The sequence below is a fragment of the Manis javanica genome, chromosome 7 (assembly GCF_040802235.1).
Source record: "Manis javanica isolate MJ-LG chromosome 7, MJ_LKY, whole genome shotgun sequence".
Lineage (NCBI taxonomy): Eukaryota > Metazoa > Chordata > Mammalia > Pholidota > Manidae > Manis > Manis javanica.
The window spans coordinates 100,699,634-100,720,830 of NC_133162.1; the positions used below are offsets into that span (position 1 = coordinate 100,699,634).

The following is a 21,197-nucleotide window of genomic DNA, read 5'->3' on the forward strand; positions in this document are numbered from 1 at the left end:
CCATCATTGAAAAGACAAACAACAACAAATGTTGGCGAGGTTGTGGAAAAAGGGGAACCCTCCTACACTGTTGGTGGGAATGTAAATTAGTTCAACCATTGTGGAAAGCAGTATGGAGGTTCCTTAAAATACTCAAAATAGAAATACCATTTGACCCAGGAATTCCACTTCTAGGAATTTACCCTTAGAATGCAGCACTCCAGTTTGAAAAAGACAGATACACCCCTATGTTTATAGCTGCACTATTTACAATAGCCTAGATATGGAAGCAACCTAAATGTCCATCAGTAGATGAATGGATAAAGAAGATGAGGTATGTATACACAATGGAATATTACTCAGCCATAAGAATAAAACAGATCCTACCATTTGCAACAATATGGATGGAGCTAGAGGGTATTATGGTCAGTTAAATAAGCCAAGCAGAGAAAGACAAGTACCAAATGATTTCACTCACATGTCAAGTATAAGAACAAAGGAAAACTGAAAGAACAAAACAGCAACTGAATCACAGAACCCAAGAATGGACTAGTTCCCAAAGGGAAAGGGACTGGGGAGGATGGGTTGCAAGGGAGGGACAAGGGCGGGGAAAAAGAAAGGGGGTATTATGATTAGCATGTATAGTGTGTGGGGGCATGGGGAGAGCTGTACAACACAGAGAAGACAAGTAGTGATTTTACAGCATCTTACTACTCTGATGAACAGTGACTGTGAAGGGGTATGTGGGGGGGGGACTCGGTGAAGGGGGGAGCCTAGTAAACATAATGTTCTTCATGTAATTGTAGATTAATGATACCAAAAAAAAAAAGTTGTAGCATTTATAAGACTTGAGAGCTCAAAAGTTATAATCTGACTGTGACCATCTCATTGTATAGTCTTTATCTAATTCTATAAATAAAAGTATCAAGCTATGGCATTTTCATGCTATAACTTATTTCATTATTTGATTAACATCACAACAGAAGACTGTTATGTAAAATTTAATTTTTCTCAAGCAATGATGAAATTTGACAATAAAGTATTCTTTAAGGTTTTCAATGTGCTCTTCAAATACTGTGCATTCCTGAAACTGTTATTCATTTTTCTAAACTATGTTTCACATAAAAATATTACTCAGGATAACAATAGCTTCTATTAGAGTATTCTGTTTCACTGCAATTAGTTAAAGCAACCTGTTGTCCTCTGTCACAATCCAGAGATTCCTATAATATGTGTGGTTGCCAATGTTTACATTAGGATATCAATCTCTTATACAAATGTTTGAAACTGTACTGGGTGAAGAGATAAATAGCTACCTTTCTTATCTGACATTTATTAATATCCATGTGCTTCAAATACCAATAATGGCCCAGGTCATTAATTACACCCGTTTTGGCTGTGCCTGTTTGAGTTCTCCCACATATGCTGTCCGCACGGTTGTGATAAACGGAAGTGTTCCTTCAGGGCATCCTCCAAAGAGAATGCTACTCTTGTTGGGTTCCTGGTTGCTGCTGACATCACTGTGTAAAAGTCCAAGAAACAGAAATCCTACCTCACACACATCATCTACAGATGATCACACAATTGTTCTCTCCTTTCTCCTTCTTTTTGAAATTTCCTCTTCTTCTACCCAATCTCTCCAGTACAATATAGTTAACTCAGGTGCACAGTTAATCTCCACTGGGCAGCACAAGAAATTCCTCCTGATTAGCTATATTATGGTGAAAAAAAAGGATAGCTAAATTTTACATCATTAAGCTGACCGGACACAAGTTTAAAATACAGTTACCTTTTGACCATGATCACCCTCAGTTTGGGATCTGTCCTTAAGACCTTTCTCTTCTTACTTGAATTTATAGACTTTCTTGCAATTGTTTATCCAGAAAAATCACTGAGTTATCTATTCCCTCCTCTTTCTAGGCCTGAAGTCCAAAGATGTGGATTGGATTAGAAGTTAAAACGACTGTTGCAGGACACTCACCTGTCAGTTTAGCTTGTGTTCCTGGCTGCCTGGTCCCAGAGGAAGTCTCCACCTGGCATTATTTCCATAGAGACCTTTAGACACTCACATGAAACACAGACCTCTCCCAGTCTAGTGCCCTCTAGATTCCATTTCTCCCATTTGCTCTTCCAAATTCTTTAAAAACTCTTTTGATATAGCTATTGGAGGTCTTGTTTTCTGCTATGCATCAACTTACTCTAGATTTTCTCTCTGAGACTATATACGAAAAAGCTAAATATTCATTTCACCTGTCAAAATGAGTTCACCCAGGCCTCTTCAGCCCACCTCATCTAGTGTTCTTAAACTGATCCACAGATTGGGAGCTATTATTATAAATACTAATCAGCTAAATAAATATTGCTATAGGCCCCTTTTCTAATGCAGACTCATTTTTCTTCAAAGTATGTTTACTACAAACATAAATTCAAATATTTTTTGAAATCTCCTCACTGACAATTCAAAATTAACAAAGCCCAGTCATTCACTGCTCTTAAGAAATATAGCTATTTGGAGAGAGACCAGTAAATAGGCAATTTCAAATTATGATAGAGTCAGGAGAAAGGTTCTATTGAATTATAGGTGGAGGGCACTTGGACCAAACCATCAAGATAGGAATATTTAAAATGCCATACATAATTTTATTTCCAAGGACCCAAGTCAGAATAGATTTGGAAGACTGGAATTTTTTTTCCCATAGAGTTTAGAGTGTTAATGGAAGAACCCATCTCTAAGAAATGAAAGACAATTCTTATGTGGCATTTGAGGTAGAATGACACCATACTATAGCAGCAGATAATTTTCCTCTGTTCTTTTCTGCTTTGAGTAAGAGAGTAGGTTAAAAATGTGGTCACAATTAGTTCTACATGACTGACATCATCATACCAAGAGAAATCTTAAGTAAGTTATTATGTGTTCCTTAGTTTATGTGTGTGGGAGTGTTTGGGTATAAGTTTTTCACATTGCAGAAACGACTCGTGGCAGCCTGTGGTCCAAGGGATGGAAGCCTTATTACTTTTGTCAGGTGGAGAAGTTAACCACTTGGGACATCATGGTTTCTACAGTCCATCTCCCCTGAAAATAAAGGCAGATGGAGTTTGAAGTAGCATTTCAAACAAATCAGGCAGTATGGAAGACCGTGGAGCACAAAGAAGGGACCTCCTGTCATTCAGAGTCTTGCATAGGGGTCTTCTGGGATAGCCTCCCCATCTTTCCCCATAGGTAAATAACTTACTTGATCCAAGGGGTAAATAAAGGAGAAGTTTGTCATAAACAGGGACATACACAATGTATAGGAGTGTCTACACTTTGCATTGGAGTCCATTTAAAAAGTTAAACCACTGAGTACAGGGTGGTTTTCATGCACTGCTACCATTTGAGGAAGAACATGAACAATTTAAAAAGACACTCCATTGAGAATTATTGTATTCCTGAGAATCCTAAAGCTTTTTCTTCCCTTTTGAAAAAACTGACTTCATGTGAAATATTTGCAATGCTATGAATCCCAGAGTTGCTGCTGCTTCCAGCATGAAATGTGACAACACAAAATATTTCACAGTGGCAGAATTCATTAAAGTAATTATACCTCAGAATTAAAGTATGTTTGTAGCCATAATAATCAACTTCCATGTACAATGCTTTCCCTTCTTAATGTACACTTTCTCAAGTCATTAGATATATGTTTTACTTTATGGCACCAAATAACTCTAGCTTGTCATAATAAAGTTAAAAGTTTATTTAGTATATACTGTATTTTCAAACATGCAGAACATTAAATTTACTCCCAAATAAATACATTTCATGACTACAGAGATAAAAGTGATTGTTTTATATCTATTTCTATTTTATAATGACAATACAAATTCTTATACTTTTAAGCATTACTACATTTGTTCTATCTATTACTACAAGGCTTGTTCTATCAATTATAACTTGCCTTCACATACTGAAGGGACATTCCTTGATGGATTATGGCCAAGTACAGCATTGACACCATGTTATCACCTTTATCCTTACATTTTCATCATTCAAACACCCTTAAATTTTCCACATGTTCACATAGTGAATATTTATATCCAGATATAGGTCTGTTGTTTTTGCCTGTATTAGTTGAGTCTGGTATATTTGAAATGATTGTAAATTCTTTACACATTTCTTATGGAGGCAAGGAATTCATTTTTCCCTCCATTAGTATTTGGATTGATCCTGTGTCTTACTTTAACCAACACAATGCAGCAAGAGAGAAGATCTATAACTTCTAAGTTTGATCCTTGAGACACCTGCCATTTCTGTTCTCATTGCCTGCAACGGTCCCTTATAGAAGACAACTCCTTGGTATGAAACCCTACGACTCATGCTGTGAGGAAGTTCAAGTCATTTGGAGAGGCAAAGGCTTGTGAAAGTGCACCAAGGTTCCAGACACATGAGCAAAGCCTTCTTGGCCTTTCAGCCTAGCCTAGCTAATGGCTGAATTCAGCTGAGTTAATAACATCACATACAAAAGATGTGCCACCAATCCCTATCTGAATTCCTGACAAAAGAATCATGAGGCAGTAAAATAGTTGTTGTATTAAGCCACCACCAAATGATGGAGTAAAAGGTTATGATGTAATAGATAAACAGAACAGAATCTGCCTACAATACTTTCTGAATACTTTCAGGTTAGCACAATATTTCACAACTCACTTTGGTGACATCATAAAAACAATGAAGCTGCTTATTTTAAGTACTTTTGCACCAAAATAGTTTGTCTGAAAATTACCTTTTAAGGTCTGGGATAAAAGAAACAAATGTACCTTGCAAGATCCTTGTATAAAGCAGTTTCATGTTAGAAGATGACTTCAAATTTTCCGTATTCACAATAAAAACAAGGTGAAAAGTTTTGTTATGTGATACATATTTTCAGGAAGAAGGGAAAGACTTTAATTCACTTCTTTATTCCCTCCTGACTCTTTGCTTAAAAAAAGAATGAAGGAAAGAAAAAAGAATGGAGAAAGACAGGAATATTGATTATTATACCCATGAGTGCCTGGGATTACTGTCAGATCTTCTAATGTAAACACTTAACTCCACAGATATCAAGGTAAATAGGTAAATAGAAACATTCACCCCAGAACTAATTTAGAAAAGCTTTTTTGGACATAATCCTGGGTATCTATATATATACACATATGTCTTTTCCTACTGATAATACAGTTAGATTTTGCCAGGGCTTATCATTGGGTTTATCATGGAACCCTGACTGTAGCTGGTGAAACAGGGTGTTAGGTGCCTCCAAACACACTAGCATCTCATGGGCCAGGGGAATCTCAAGATCCTGATAAACTGCCTTGTCTCCCTGTAATTACATTAGCTGACCTAATGTTTCCAGGTTAGTTTGGAAAAGCAATGAGTCTAACCTAAGAGTCACTGGATTAAAATACACAGGAGGGTTGATTCTTCATGATAGAATTAAATGGTACCACTATCCAGTCTTCATGTTATGGATATGTAATTGGAAACTTATTAAGAGTTATTTTAAGTCATAGTCATTCAATATTTATGTGAAATCAGGACTCCTTTTGGTATTGTTTCATATACTTTATTCTGTCTGGGTCATTTAAAGAGATTCAGAAAAGAAAATGAAAGACCTCTCTTAATTCTATCAGTGGACCACCATGAACGCTGCTCCCATCCTTCTAACACCCCAAGCAGGATATCAAGGATTAGTGCCTAATCTGAACTCTAAGAACTGACTACTGTTCAGCAGCTTGACTTTCCAGAACCATTAGAAACTGAAGGCTTTTTCTTAGTGTTTGAAGACTAGCAGCTACCAAGTAGGTCCTACCACAATTTAGCAGTTGTATTGTAAAAAATTGATTTTTATTTAAAACTTATCAGATAAAAGAAGTTACTTATGTTAAGCATCTCTGTAATCTTTATGGAATCTTAAAAGAAATTTTTAAAAAACTCATTTTTCCTACTGTTAAGAACAATTTAGCTAAAAATTACTCTTGTAAAAGTGGCTGGAGTCTTGGAAGACCTGGTCATCATTAATGGATTAATAAAATATTTCATCACTGCCGTCTTTCTTCTACGTATGTTTGTTAATAATTTTCAATACTACTTGGTGGAATAGAGGGGAATATTTTGACCAAATGAATTTTCTCAGTTTAAAATAATCCTCAGCTTCTTCATTACATGAAGTGGTAAGACATAAAAATTCATGAATTTATAATTTGTTGAAGTAATTTTCCTTTGCAAATAAAAAAAGATTCTGCAAAGGTCAAGAAAGGAAGGTCTTTCTTCCCTCCCAACTCTTATGATTCTCCTCCTTCTTCACTAAGAGAGTAACTGTGACTGACAGCAACCACTGCCTTTTTAGAATAAATAAGAAATGTAAGTGAGGTATAGTTTCCTCCTTAAAAAGTAGCCCTCATTTCCCAAATCAGGTAAGCCACAACATATAAGAAAAGATGAGCACAACCCATATTCCTCATCATGTATTGAAAGTTTCTATACTTCTTCATAAAATCACAGAAAACACTATTTCCCAATGCTGGGTCCTGTTCATTAGCAGACTTCAGGCTTCACAGAAACATCCATTCATCTAGTAATGGAAAATTTTCCTTATTTTTACTGAAAATACAGGGAACCTTTTAAATTCTGTATTAAAATTTCTAAATACTGTCTCATTTCCTTAAAATGAGTAATTCATAGGGTACAGAACTGTCTTTAATAATATGACAATAAAGTTTTATCTATTCATGGGAAATGATTACCAGTTATCTACAAATCTTTAGAATATGTATATGTTGGCACTTAATTCCTGAGTTGAATGCTTGGCATGGGGAGAAGCTATACTCTTGTCAATATGTTAAAAGAATCTCAATACATAGAAACAGTGTTATATAGATGAGAATAGATAAGACATACATATACATAGAGGGACAGCAGTAAAGTGAATGCCAACAAATTGAATATTTTTATTCCAGTTCTGCAAAAGATAAGCTGAGGTTCAGAGAGGTAAAGAGATTCCCAAAGTGGCACAGCTGATAAATGGAAAAAATATATTTTGGTCACATATATTCACCCATATCATAATAACCATTAATTGCTTTCCTTTATAAAACTGAGGTTAAACGATTTGTTAAATATTTAAATGATATTAAATGATTTAAATTGATATTAAATGATTTGCTACATGTGGATGATCAATAAATTATATTTGATTCTCTTCCACAGATAACAGTAGTAACAATGAGACTAGTACTTAATGTAATAATCCTCTTTAGAACTATGTGCAGTTAATAATGTCCTGCCTATTTTACAAATGAGGCAACCGAGGAGGAGAGTGGTAATAAAGCAATCTGAGTAGGACCACATGACTTCTGAGTAGCGGAACCAGATTTTGAGCCATGGCTATCTGCATTCAGAATTCACACTCTTATGTGCTCCACTAGACAGTTTTTCAGGTGTTTAGTGAGTATCTACTGTGTGTCAGGCAATGTGCTAAAAGCATGGTGCCTATCTTCTCTGTGCTCACAAATGCACCTGCACACACATGTTCAAGACTGGGTATCAGTTTATGACATACAGAAATCTAATTCATTATGAACAAAGAGGAAAATGTGGTAAATAAAACAACTGTTAGAGGATCTATTTGATAATGTCCAGATTTTAAGCAAAATAATAAACCAAATATACTACACACGTTAAAATAAATGTGTATGCTAACATTTATATAAAAAGAGTGAAGAAAGAGTTTGATTAGCTTCAGTCTTCAAAAATTTCTCTGGAACAAATAAAAGGAAAAAATGAAGATAATAATGGTGGTGACCTATTAAGTGAATGATGGAAGGAGGGACTGAATAGTTTAACAAATGTAGGAAGGAGAGATTCCACTGCATATATTTGTATGATATTTGATGTCTGAACTATGTTAATATGTTGTTCAGAAATAATGAAGAAGAGTGTATGTTTTTTTTAAAATCAGGAAGTAAAAAAAACAGACTCAGTTAACATTTGTCATTCAAGTAAACAAAATGACAGAGAACTGAAAAATCAGGCTTAGATCTGACACTTAGGTTACTGAATAAACAGGGCCAAAGCATTCACCTTTTCATTCACTAAAATGAAGAAGCCAATTTTTTGCTCAAGGTTATTGTGACAGACAAGGAAGACAATTTTAAGCTTTTCTAAATTCCGAAGTTTATACACACACAAACACACACACAACACATCCTACAGTTCTCATTACTTTTTCACTAATAAAAAAGTAGACAAAAAATACTTACATGTATAAGATACTAAAATAACTATGCATAATTTAAAAGTTGGCTTCATAGATCACACAAACTGAGTTGTACATTCTGGAGATGGAAGAGTCACTTTTCTGTTTTAAAGTACACTGGATAAACATGGAATTATGAATGGCTAAAATTTTCAAAGTAAACTACATTTGCCATTGAATATCCAGAAGACAGGAACTGTGCTGTCAGCACATTGCCTGATACACAGTAGGTGTTCACTAACCTACCACCAAATTGTCTATAGAACAGACAAGAGTATGGAACCGATCAGCAGACAGTCAGTGTTCCAACACTGGTTCTGCCACTTAGAAGTGGCCCTAGTCAAATTACTTTATCTGTTTGTCCCTCAGTTTCATCTAAGAAAGGAGCAACAGCATTAACTTGCAGTTCTAAAAAGGATTGTAACCACAGCTACTAGTAAGACAACTATTATCTGTGTAAGAGAATCAAATATGATTAGCTGATCAACCACATGAGGAAAATCATGGCCTCATTTTAATAAAGAAAAGCAACTGATGGATATTATGATATGTATGATCATATGTAACCAAAAGCAACTTCTCCAGTTACAGCTGCACTATCTTGGGAATCTCTTAACCTCTTCCAAACCTGATTCTCATTTGCAAAACTGGAATAAAACTCTATTACATAGTGTTAGGGCAGAGAACTATATGAGTATTGCATGATATATATAAATAGCATCATTCAAAATTTTAGTTACTGTCAATGATAATAAAAACGCCAATTATTTTGTCAATAAAAGTATTTTCCTTTTATAATTCTAGTCGTACTTTGTAATTCTGCTACAGGCCTATCAGACCTATCTTCCAGGACAAGCATAAGCCTGAGCAAAGCCATAAATTAGAATTCAAGAATCCATGCTGCTGAGAAATAAAGCCCTACTTACAGTGTGGTACACAGACTAGGCATCATGTTATAAATGCAGATCTTGGATCCCATTCCATATTTACTAGGTATAATCTGTTTTATAAGAATATCTCTAAGAGATTCATATGCATGTTCAAGTTTGAAAAACACAGATCTAAAAATAACTAATACAGCAGCTATTTGTCACATATGGCTATTTAAGTTTAAATTTATTAAAATTAAATAAAATTGAAAATCAGTCCCTCAGTGACACTAGCTGCAATTCAAGTGTTCAGTAATCACATTGGCTGGTAGCTGCCATACTGAAAAGCACACATATATGCCCTTTTTACCATTACGGAATGTACTATTGGGCAATGCTTACCTAGACAGCATTTTTTATTCTTTGGTAGGATAGATTTCTGTAGGAAGTAAAAGATACTTCAGGAAAATAAATTTCAATAATCCAATAAGACTGTTTAAACACCAAATTATTCATCAAACCCCCTTGCACACAAAACACAAATACACACCTAAATTTATCTTTTTTTAAACCCAGATTTTAAAGCTGAGGGCCAGTTAAAGGGAAGCAGCTCACCCCATGTACAGGCTGTGGTTCTCTCTTGAGATTCCCATTTCTATGTTTATTTCCTCCTGCCCCGACTCCATCACATTCATAAGGCCCTCATTTTCTCTGGCTCCCCAAACATCAGTTCTCAAGACAGGGCATGCCGAGCAATCATGGAAAGATAAGCAAATCCAAGGCAGACAAAAATCATTACTACCCCCTGCTCTGCCTCAAAGGAAGTGGTGGCAGAATTCCAGATACACACAGATGGATGAGAAGAGCTATTTCTTGATTGGCAGTCAAGAAAAGTGAGTGACGAAGGAAGGAAAACTGATGATGATATGTCTTAAATCAGACTGTGTGGGTGGCTAAGGTATCTTTCTCCTAAGGGCACCTCTGAAAGCTGCCCTTAACATGAGCTGAACCTCATTTTGCTAAATACTCAAAAACGGTTTTTCATCTCCTTGTGTGCAATTATTCCACTTTATATTTTCTACAAAGAGCTACTTGAAATTACCCAATTGTTCTCTTCCACCGATCAAAAACACCTGCACCAATTTGCCAGGATGAACCTGACAAGCAGTGTTGTCTGACTGGCTGCATTCCAGGACCTCCTTGCTGGTGAATTAGACCTGACACTCGAAGCTCCACAGGGCTTGTAGAAAGCTGTGATAAAACTGCCTAAAAAGTTGGCTGCAGCATCAAGTGTAGCCCAGACTGTAACATTCTTGTGAGGTTGGGGATGTTAAGGAACTTTTTAAGAACTTGGAAATAAAACAAGTATGACTGTATGTCCACCTTTTCAATGTCAGATTGGGGCACTGTTTAATCAGCCCACATGAGGATTACACAATTTTAGGAGGATGCACATTTCTTAGACTTACTGTTGCCTTTTAACACAGATCTAGAATTTGTAAAATTAGATGTTAATTGTAGAAGATAGATAAGTTGCAAAACAATTCTGGTGTTCTAAAAGATAACCATAAATGGTATGGCTTAAATACCCTACGGGTTATCAATCAGTTTTGTATCTAATTTTGCAAAGTTTGTATGTCATTCCTTTTCTGATTACCCAACTCTCTTCTTCAAATGCTCTTTGAGCCTACTTTGCCATCTTGGTGGTTCCTTCATTAATTAGTTCAGTTGTTGACATATATTCGCTACATATATATATGAGAGCCAAGATTTTTTACTTGTAAAGGTATGCTTTGATAGCAATCAATACTGTTTTACAGACCTTCATATATGCTCTGCAGCAGGTCTTCCTATTCTCTGGCACTTCATCTGAGAAATGAGAAACTGCAGAAAATTTAGACTTCACCCAACCATTGTACATGTGACCACCTGCTCCTCGATGCCTCCATTTAGCATCTATACAACAGATTTAATCTTATTAAACCAGCTAGAATCTTATCTTGATTATCATCTATTTTTTCTTCATCTAACATCAATACAGACAACCAAAAATGATTTTTTTCTATGATCCCAATGACTTAGTGATTCTCCTTCTACCAACTCCCAACCTAGAAGCAAGGAACTCTGGTTTCTAACCTACCAAATCCATCACTGGTATGACCCTGAATAAATCAGCCTTTATCATTCTCAGTTGTCTTATCAGTAAACCAGGTGACTTAATTGATTCTAAGATCTTTTTGAAAGAATTGCATTTGTTAAAGGGCCAAAACTGAAAGAAAATTAGATTATATTGTTTAAAACTCTCAAAATTAGAAATAGGGACACACAGTACATATTACTAATAACCACTATCTACAGATTTTATGCTGGCAACTTGACTGCCAGTTCCCATGCTCCGGTCATTTACTATATGCCTACCCACAGCATACCCATAAGAATGAATATGTTCTCCTTTAAAAAAAGGCTTTAAATGGAAGTCAGCAGATGGTACTGTACAGCAGTTCCATGTTATGATATCTACTTAATTTTGATCCCCTGCATAACCTCTTGGTACATTGTGACCTCTCTGAAACACCTTTTCTTCTTACAGAGTGACTCATTTTGGCATTTACATAACAATTATGGGCTTGTTATGTTGCACAGCTCCAGACCAGAAATATTATATCATGATGCTTCTGTCCTCAGTTTTCCCTAAACTAAAATTGCCTTGTGTAACCAATAAGCGATACAAAGCTGACATTTCTGAGCCCAAGCAGCTAATCCTAGATTGTATTTACCTATTTTCAAATATTTGCACCATCTGTGATTCTATATTAGTTTTGTTGGATTTGCCGTTACAGCTCAAGGACTGTAGTTCTAAGTAGAAATGAAGCAGCACTCCAAATGTAGAATGTATTACAAGAAAGAGATGGAATAAGCAAAGAAAAGAAAAACCTCAGGAAGAGCAAATGCATATTCAGTTATCCATCTTAAAAATACAAATATTGTTGATTTTCCTGCACTTAGAAAAATATAAAAACGGATGCCATATATTTTCCTGACCAATCTCTAATCCATGTTTGCTTTAGAGCTAGGATGATTCCATTTAATCTCCATATAAACAAAAATAGGAGTTTAGCATTAAAGGTGCTTGAAGTTTAATCAAAGGAACAGAAAAAGGAGATTTAAAGCTGGTATTTCCAAAATCTGGAAACCTGAGTATCCACCCAGTGTAATCTGATTTCTAATCATTTCTTTCTCTCTGATACAGCAACCCACCATAGATTAATAAGAATAAAAGATGAGTGCCATTATTTCTCTACACCCATTGGATAATTAACCATTTCACTGATAATCTTCAGAAAAGTTCTGCAAGGTAAGCATAAGCCCATTTCCAGATGAAGTGTTATAATCAGAGAGAGACTTGGTAACTTGCTCAACTTAGTAAGCAGAGTTTAAACTGAAATTAAATGAATAGAAAGCCCTCATTCTTTCCACTAAAAAGAACTCTGTGTCACTCAAAAATTCTTCTTATTTATTTAGCATACGAAAGTTTCTCAGGTTTGATACTGGAACTTGGTACTCTGATAAAACTATGACAGCTTCTAGAAACAACATTACCTGTTGGGGACGGCCTTTGACCTTCCCCCATGTCTGAATGTAGCATGGGAAAGCACAAGCTTGAGAACAACCCGTGCAGTCCTTGGAAGTTATCTGCCCACAAAGACATATCTTGTCCTCAAAGATGAGTCAAGACTCCTCACTCTGAAAATAGGGAGATCTTGAGGATGTGTGAAAACACTGCCCCTGCTTACCAGGAAGCTTCTAAGAAAATCAACAAGGTGCTCTGGCCCGTCCCCCCTGAGATGGGAAAGATTGGCTGAGGTCCGAGAAAGGCAGTATAAAAATAAAGGTGGCGCGCCACATTGGGGCTGCAGCCATTGTCTGTCTGTCTGTGTTGCCTGTGTTTTTTGTTCTCTCATTTCACCCAAAGAAGATGAGTGGCACATTACATCTGGCGCCCAACGTGGGGCATCCCCTCAGAGTGAGTTATACATATATTCAGCTCCACGCCTCCCCTTCATACTGTTCGACTTCGACGGCAGGCACCGTCAATTACCTTCTAAGAGATCCAGTGAATCAGAGCCTGTTGTTTCTATTTCCAAGAAAGCTCTAAAATTCACCTGAATGCTTTTCAGAGTCCCTAAATACATCCCTCCTTTCTTAAGGATGGATTCATCCAATCACTAGTCCATTCGCTATTGAACTGCAATTTCAAATGCTGAGTGCAGAGTGCAATGGGTGCTCATTCATGTTGAGGGGAACATAAGAGGCTTATGAATGCCAGTGTCTGCATGTATGGTGAGAGGTGCTGTCATTTCCTAGAAAAATTGGATCTCAGTTTCCTTTCAGAATGGATTTATGGCACTGGGGTGACTTCTCGCCATGCAAGTTGGAGGACATGCATGTGTAGTTCTGTGAAGTTTTGTGTCCAGGCACCAAAAGTGTAAGGTCCACTGTCGTACTAGCAATACATCACAGAGGAGAAGCCAAGGAGTATCAAGTGAGTTTTGCCTACAGATTCAAAGCTTTTAAGAACATAAAATTTAAAAAAAGAAAAGGCTATTCTGTTGCAATTGCTAAGAAAGGCAGATGTGCCACCAATAGGCCATCAAAAGCTCTGCACCAACCACTGAATCTGGCAGCACAAACACACAGAAAACAGCCATAAGTGAAGAGACCCGGAATCACTGCTTTTGATTCTAACCAATTCTGTGACTTGAGATAAGCCACTTCACCTCTCCATTATCTGTCTCTTGATTTGAAAACAAAGACATTAGATTCACCAACCAGGACAGCTTCTCAAAAACCTTTCCTGGAGGTGACATGTGGTTAATGGAAGCATGAGTATCTGAGTTTTCACTTATTTGATTCCTCTTGCCAAAGTAAACCCATGTACCAGTAACAGGAAAGGCTTACTTATACCCTTCACAAGCCTTATTAATGCAACTTCAACTGGTCTCTCTGGTCTGTTATTTGAAAATAAATCACAGGAGTGCCTGCCATTCAAGGTCTCAGTTATGTTATTCAGATTTGTCATATTTATGTTTTCAGAGCAGAGATTTTTAGATGAAATAAGAAATCAATTCATTTAGATCTCAAAAAGGGGTGGAGACAAGGGCAATAAAAATGGCTTTTTTTCCTCACTTTTCTTCATTTGCTATCTTGTAACCTTATACATAGGTTTTTGCATTGACTTGAGAAAATCGATAGGTATGATAAATTACAGTAATATTAAAGTCAGATAATATACAGCTTGGCTGAAGAATATACTGCTTGACTTGGCTCTCCCACATGTCAAAGTCAGTTTTGATTATGTACTCAACCAACTTTTCTTAAATTTCACTCAACATATCATCAGCTCTTACATGTAAAGAATTTCTAAGTCAGTCAAGTGAAACCAAATTTTTGGAGAGAATATTAAACCACAAACGCTTCGAAGATACGTTTTTGGGCAAACAGGTTATCATCTAAAAATGATAGCAATCAATCTTCCTGTTATGAACTGATTTTTACCTAATGTCCTATAATAATCTAACTATAAAATATGCAGTATATTTCGATCTTAAGTACATGTATACATACACACACACACACACACACACACATATTCTGCATTTTCATTAACATGCATGCAAAATCACCCTTACAAAAAGTGAAATAACCTTTTCAGATGATCTAGAAGCATAATAGCAATAACAATCAAATTCGAAGTTCTACCTTGGGCCAGATGTTATGCAAGCCCATTCACATAGACTGCCCCTAATCCTTACAACACTTTCACCCTCCTCTTCCTTTAAAGATGAAGGAATGGTTTCAGAGGTGTTTAATAGTGTACTGGAGATTGCATAGTAAATGGTAGAAGAATTCAATCTATAATGTTTGTTCTAAGCCCTACATCAAATTGCCTCTCCACAAAATAATTAATAAATCTGAATATCATTTGGCAATTCTAAAAATATGGTAGGATATACTTCCTGGTTTATGGAATAAGTATATAATATGAAAGTTAGTTTAAAAAATTATTAATGTTTTGTCATTTTTCAAATAAGCTACAGCATGACAAACTTGAAAAGAAAATGAAAATCACTTTTTATTAGGTAGAAGATATTACAAAGAATACTGTCAACGTCAATTACTAAACAGAACAGTTTGAAATAAAATACTTGTTTTATCAGTTTGGGATAGAAGCAAGTTTTCTGTAGTTGCCCTGGCAGTGGGCGTTACATTTACCACAACATACAGATATGTCTAAAGCTCTGAGGATGCAGGACAACTTAACAAAAATGTATCTGTAACAGAAGAGCTCTCTCTTCACTGACTATCCTCCCCACTGAATCTACTTCCCAGCTTTCTCTTCCAACCTGGAAATGACAAGCATTCCTTTAATTGATAGATAATCAATGAGAAGAATGCCTACCAGGGAGGGTGGGTGGTTAAGTGTACAGTTTAAAAGCCTTGTAGAACAATGCTATCTACACGGGGAAAAGCAAGCAGAGATTGGTTATTGTCAAAAAGCTTGTGGATAAGGTCAAGACAAACTTTAAAACAACAATGTGCTGGGAATAATCAATACTGAGCACTATGACTTCTCAGAGTGGGGCAGAATACATACACTAGGGCAGCACATTGTTAACTTTACACAGGGGCACATGTTTATGAAGAAGTTTACATTCTCTGTATTATTTGTCTGCTCTTTTATGGACCTTTTAAAGGTCTTCAGATGGGAAAAGCTCCAAACCTTCCTGATTGATGTATGTCTTGGTATATGCCCCCACTCCTTGTCCACAGGGGATTCGTCCCAAGACCCCCTAGTGGATGCGTGAAACCCCAGATGGTACCAAACCCTACATATACTATGTCTTTTCCTATACATACATACCTATAAATTTTAATTTGTAAACTAGGCTCAGTAAGAGATTTAACAGCAATAATAATAAAGCAGAACTATAATAATATACTGTAATAAAAGTTATATGAATGTGGTCTCTCTCTATATATATGCCCTATTGTACTGTACTCCTCCTTCTTATGTGGAGACATGAGATGATAAAATGTCTATGTGAGTAGATGGAGTGAGGTGAACGACACAGGCATTGTTACATACATAGCACTAGGTGCTACTGACCTTGTGACCGTATGTTAGGAGGTTAGTCTGCTTCCAGACCACAGTTTACAGGGGGTAACTGAAACTGTGGAAAGCAGAACCACGGATAAGGAGCACTACTGCACAAGGTTTCAGTAATACATGAACTTGATTAGGATACACATAAAGTCACCCATCGAGTAGGAAAATACATGGAGGCAATTTTAATAGTTTGAATATGAAGAAAGGATGTATTTAAATGCTGCATAGGAGTAGCTGTAGAAAAATCTGTGTGAAAAAGTCTTTTGAATTATGCTGAGCCCCACACTGGATCACCCATTCCCACCTCCAGGGACAGCAGGCACACCCACCCTGAGGGCCTGGGGCTCCACTGTTATGCATATTCTCCTGCCACACTGATTGAAATCTCATATCCTGAGATATTTTTATGAAAGTACACCTCTCTTTTCTTCTTTATTTCATTTTCTTCTCCATCTTGCTACCTTGTGGAGTGCATTACAGAAAATGGCATGCAACAGTCAGCAGCTCATTCACCTGCTGGTGAGAATTAGCCTGTGTCCAGCCTGGCCCCTTACAGAGAAGAGCAGTAGAGAAGTGAGTTTTGATTGAATGGAAATAGAGGTGTAATAGCGTATTTCAAAGACTGCATGTCTATCAGATCAGACCTGATGTCCAAACCAAATAATCTGTTATGTAATATAATATGGATATGCATGTGCAAAGTCATATGTACTGAGCAAAGCAATATTCTGTAAAATGTTAAAATAATATACCAGTTGTAGGTGATCTTCTAAGATTCTCAGTGATCCTCTAAGTTTTTTTCTTTTCTCTAGGCTCCTGTTCCCAGACAATTTAATGAGAGCACTTTGTATGTATGAAAGAGGCATTATTCAAAAGCTTTTACAGGAGAGGACGAACAATGATTCTGTAACATTTTCCTATGTTGACAGATAGTAACTGTACCAGTTGGAGTGAGGATTTAGTAATGTGGGTAACTGTTCAACCATTGTGTTGTATGCTTGAAATCAGTGTAAGATTATATATCAAACATACTTCAATTTAAAAAAAGCTTTTATGTATTATTTAATTCTTACAATAAGCATGTAAAGGATCTATAGTCACTTCTATTTTCAGAGAAACCCAGAAAATGAGTTACTATGCCCAAGAAAACACAGTGATGACTGGTGGACCTAAACTATGAACTTGAATTTGTGGTTTCCAGTGAATAACCAATAGATAACAGTCAATAAATATTTGTGGTTGCACAAAAGCTCACAGTCCTAGTTGCACTAGTGCTGTTTATGCTACATGAGGCTGTAAATAAATTAAAACTATGCCTGTAAGTACTAAAGCTTAAAATGTTATGTAAGCATAAATGATTCAAGGAACCAAAATTTTGAAATAGCTTTATTTTTACTCTGGGGGAAATCTGTTCTCAGTATTTTGTTTCCAATGTAATGTACTTTGTAAGATAACGCAGCATTAATATTTAATAATACAATTTTCTTTAACTTTTTATATACTTTAATCTTTCTTAAGTGTGCAATTCACTCAGTCCCTGAAATAAACAGAGAGATTAGCAGCTTTTAAGCAATGGATGTTTTGTGATATGTTCTAAACTCAATAGATAAAATGTCATATATATGTGAAATAAGATACATAAAATATATATATGTATTAGGAAATTAGGGGATAGCAAGAAATGTATAATATCTCCTAATCAAAGACTTCTACTTAACACCTGTATGTAAATCATATAGAACTCTCTCACCAGTTAGATACTGTACATTCTATGTTGAATGCTTAGAAGAAAAGCAATAAATCTTAAATAAATTTTTCAACATGATTTCTAAAAGTTGTTTTCAATGTACTATGTTAAAAACAACCTTTATAGATTAATTATGACAAGTTTGTGCATTAGTCAGGAAAACATGGAAGGATATCTCTTTTGTAAGTTTTCATTAAGCATATATTTGAAAATTTTAATCAGGTTTGCTAGACCAAATTTGAAATATAAAAATACTGAATCATAATTTCTGTATGAAAACATTTTACATTAATATTAACTAAAGGTCAAAAGTACAATTGATATTTTACAAAAGGCATTTTATACATTGCATATTTAATCATATTTTGATGATGAATAATTTCATCAAGAGGCTGCTACATGTTAAACTGTAAGAGATTGGTTGCCTACCAGAATGAGTTTTCTAAAGAAAAAGACATAACTAATGCTGTCTTTGCAACCAAACAGTTACTTTAAAAAATACACTATGTATCATACCTCAGAAAATAGGGTTGTAATTTTTTCTTTTTTTTTATCATTTTTTGTTGTGGGTTTGTTTTGGTTTGTTTTTTTAGAGCTGAGAGGACCATCAAATATTTTAGGAATATCTTTTACTCATTGAGGTCAGCAGAAGGGTGCCACCTGGTGGAAATGTGAACAAATTCTAAACCAGATCTGAGTAAAAATGTACTCGTTTAAGAAACCTTGGAAGTATCATTATTACCAAGGGCAAATGGTACAGACTTTTTTTGTAAGTTCTTATGTACTTATCAGGATCTATTTGGTTACTTTTACGTTATTTAGATCAAAATAAGAAATATTAAGTTAACTTTAAAATTTCAAGACCTATTATTATGTACATTATAGTTGAAGTTTTAAACAAATTCATCTGTTACATTCGAAGTAACTTTATATACTCACACAGAATATTTGTGATTATTTTGCATTGTGCTAATAAGAATGTGTTGAGCTGTAACTGTGTAGAGGTTAGAAGGCAGAGGCTTTAAACTTAAATGAGTTTATTTTAGCTTAAATATAATAAACTAGGGCTAAATCTCATCACCACTTTATATACAAACTTGATCAAATTGCTTTATATACAAACTTGATCGAGTTGCTCAGTGTCTCTAGTCTTCTGTATTCTCATCTCTAAAATGGGACTAAAAACAGGACCTACCTCTCAAAATTGCTTTGAGCAGCAAATAGAAAAAAAAATACATTTAATAAGCATTACCTCATCAGCCCAGAGAACAGTCCTCTGCACACAAGCAAGCAGGAAGTGTTTGTATTTTTTAATAATAATAATAAATTACAACTAGTCACTCAAGATCTTGCAACCCTTAATGTAAAATGGAATATTGATCATGTAAAGTGAGAATAATTGTCTACCCATATCAAAGCATTTATTTTTAGACATTTTGTAAATGTGAAGTATTATGAAAACAACAAAAATAACTGTTGTAAACCCTTATTTAATCAGTGAAGCTTTAAAGGAAAGATTACAAAGATAAAAAAAATTCCCAATAATTCAGAATATTAATAAAAGTATACAGTCCCTGCCATTCTTGTTGCTGTTTCTCCCTGGGGAAGGGGTGCTGCTGGTCATGGCACCCATTGCTAGAGTACAGTGACAGAGAGATGCTACAGGGAGGTCAAGCTCTCTAAAGGACCGTAAGAACAAACAAAACATAAGGTTTTGAACCGTTTCACCCAGTGGAAAGACTATGGTCTTCCACTGTGCTGTTAAATGGAAATAGGTGCTTGATGGGCTCAGGAAAAGGAGTTTTTGAGGTTTCATAAAAATATCTACCATGGAAAATTAAAGAGCTTTCTAGGAACGTTCAAATACTTATAACTCAAAATCAATACAGAGTGGGTGGTCAGCTAGACATGCTTCTTATTTAACTATAAAGTAGCACTTCATAGAGCTACATTTCTACTTAAATTTTTTTTCTGAAATATCATAGAAACCAGAACAATCATCATCTATATGGAGATGGTATATTAATACCACAAGAGAGTTGTGTGACAATCGCAGAATTAGACCACAATGATTATATTGGTAATGAAAATTTAGTAATCTTAAAACAAGTACTTTAAGCATTCACAATAATCATCCACATTATCTGGCCATCATTTCATATGTCAAGTTTTAGACAAAGAATATAGTAGATATAGGTATTTTCTGGGAGTGCTTGGAAAACCCTCAATAGGATGCTGTCATGTACATTTATTTCAGTCTCACTTTCCTTCCCCTTGCAAAACAGTCTCTTTCATTTTAACTCAAGTATAATATGCATACCATTGATTTTAAAATCATGTAAATGCTCAGAAGGCCACTTTCAAAAACTGGATTAAAACAAGAGTTCTGCAAATGGCCACTCCCCAAATATTTGAAGTGGCCATAAACAAAAACAAATGCTAACAAGAAAACCGGATGCAAGCTTGAATCCATCTCTTCATATGAATTTTAAGTGCTAGATTAATCGTGACAAAAGGCTTTACTGTGCATATAGGGCTTGTTCACTGTTTACATACACATTCTCAGCTCCTGGGCACTCTGCTCTGCTTCTTTCTCGCCACCTCCACCATCACCAAACTGTATGCAGCACCTCAAGTAACCAGATGGTGTCACAGGTTAGTGAGCAAAGATTTCATATGGGGACTCTCACCTGACTAATCGTTCTTATAGGTAGCATCATTCCAAGAGCAGTAGAGAGGCTCAGCCGCTTGTTAATGAAATTTAAGGGCTGTCAGCCTGAAAGAGGACGTTAAATCCATGTTCCTCTCCTGAAATTATTTTTATAATCTGCTAACCGGTTGCTACCTTGTGGTATGTGTTGGAGGGAGTAGGGAGAAGAGATTATAAGGAGAAGGGATATATAATGAACTATAAATATTTTAATACTCCCATACTAATCTCAGGGTAAGGAGCAAAGAGGATGGTTTAAGAAAACAATTGCTTTGTAAAAACTGCAACATTCACACCAGTAAAGGGAGGGGAAAATTTAAGCCATTTTACAATCCTCACCACCTGTGTGAAATGTATGTGGGGGAAACTAGGCGGCTGGGGGAGACCACAGGCCAAGAGAGATGACCAAGACCAGAATAGTAAAACCACCAGCCCTAAGCAGCAGCGCCTCCTC

At 35.8% G+C, this 21,197-nt stretch overlaps 1 protein-coding gene across 4 annotated transcripts in view; it reads right to left on the minus strand.

Annotated features, from left to right (window-relative positions):
* DPP10 (dipeptidyl peptidase like 10) overlaps positions 1–21,197 on the minus strand; it is a 1,476,327-nt gene that overhangs the window by 657,184 nt on the left and 797,946 nt on the right. The gene's annotated exons all lie outside the window — the stretch shown is intronic.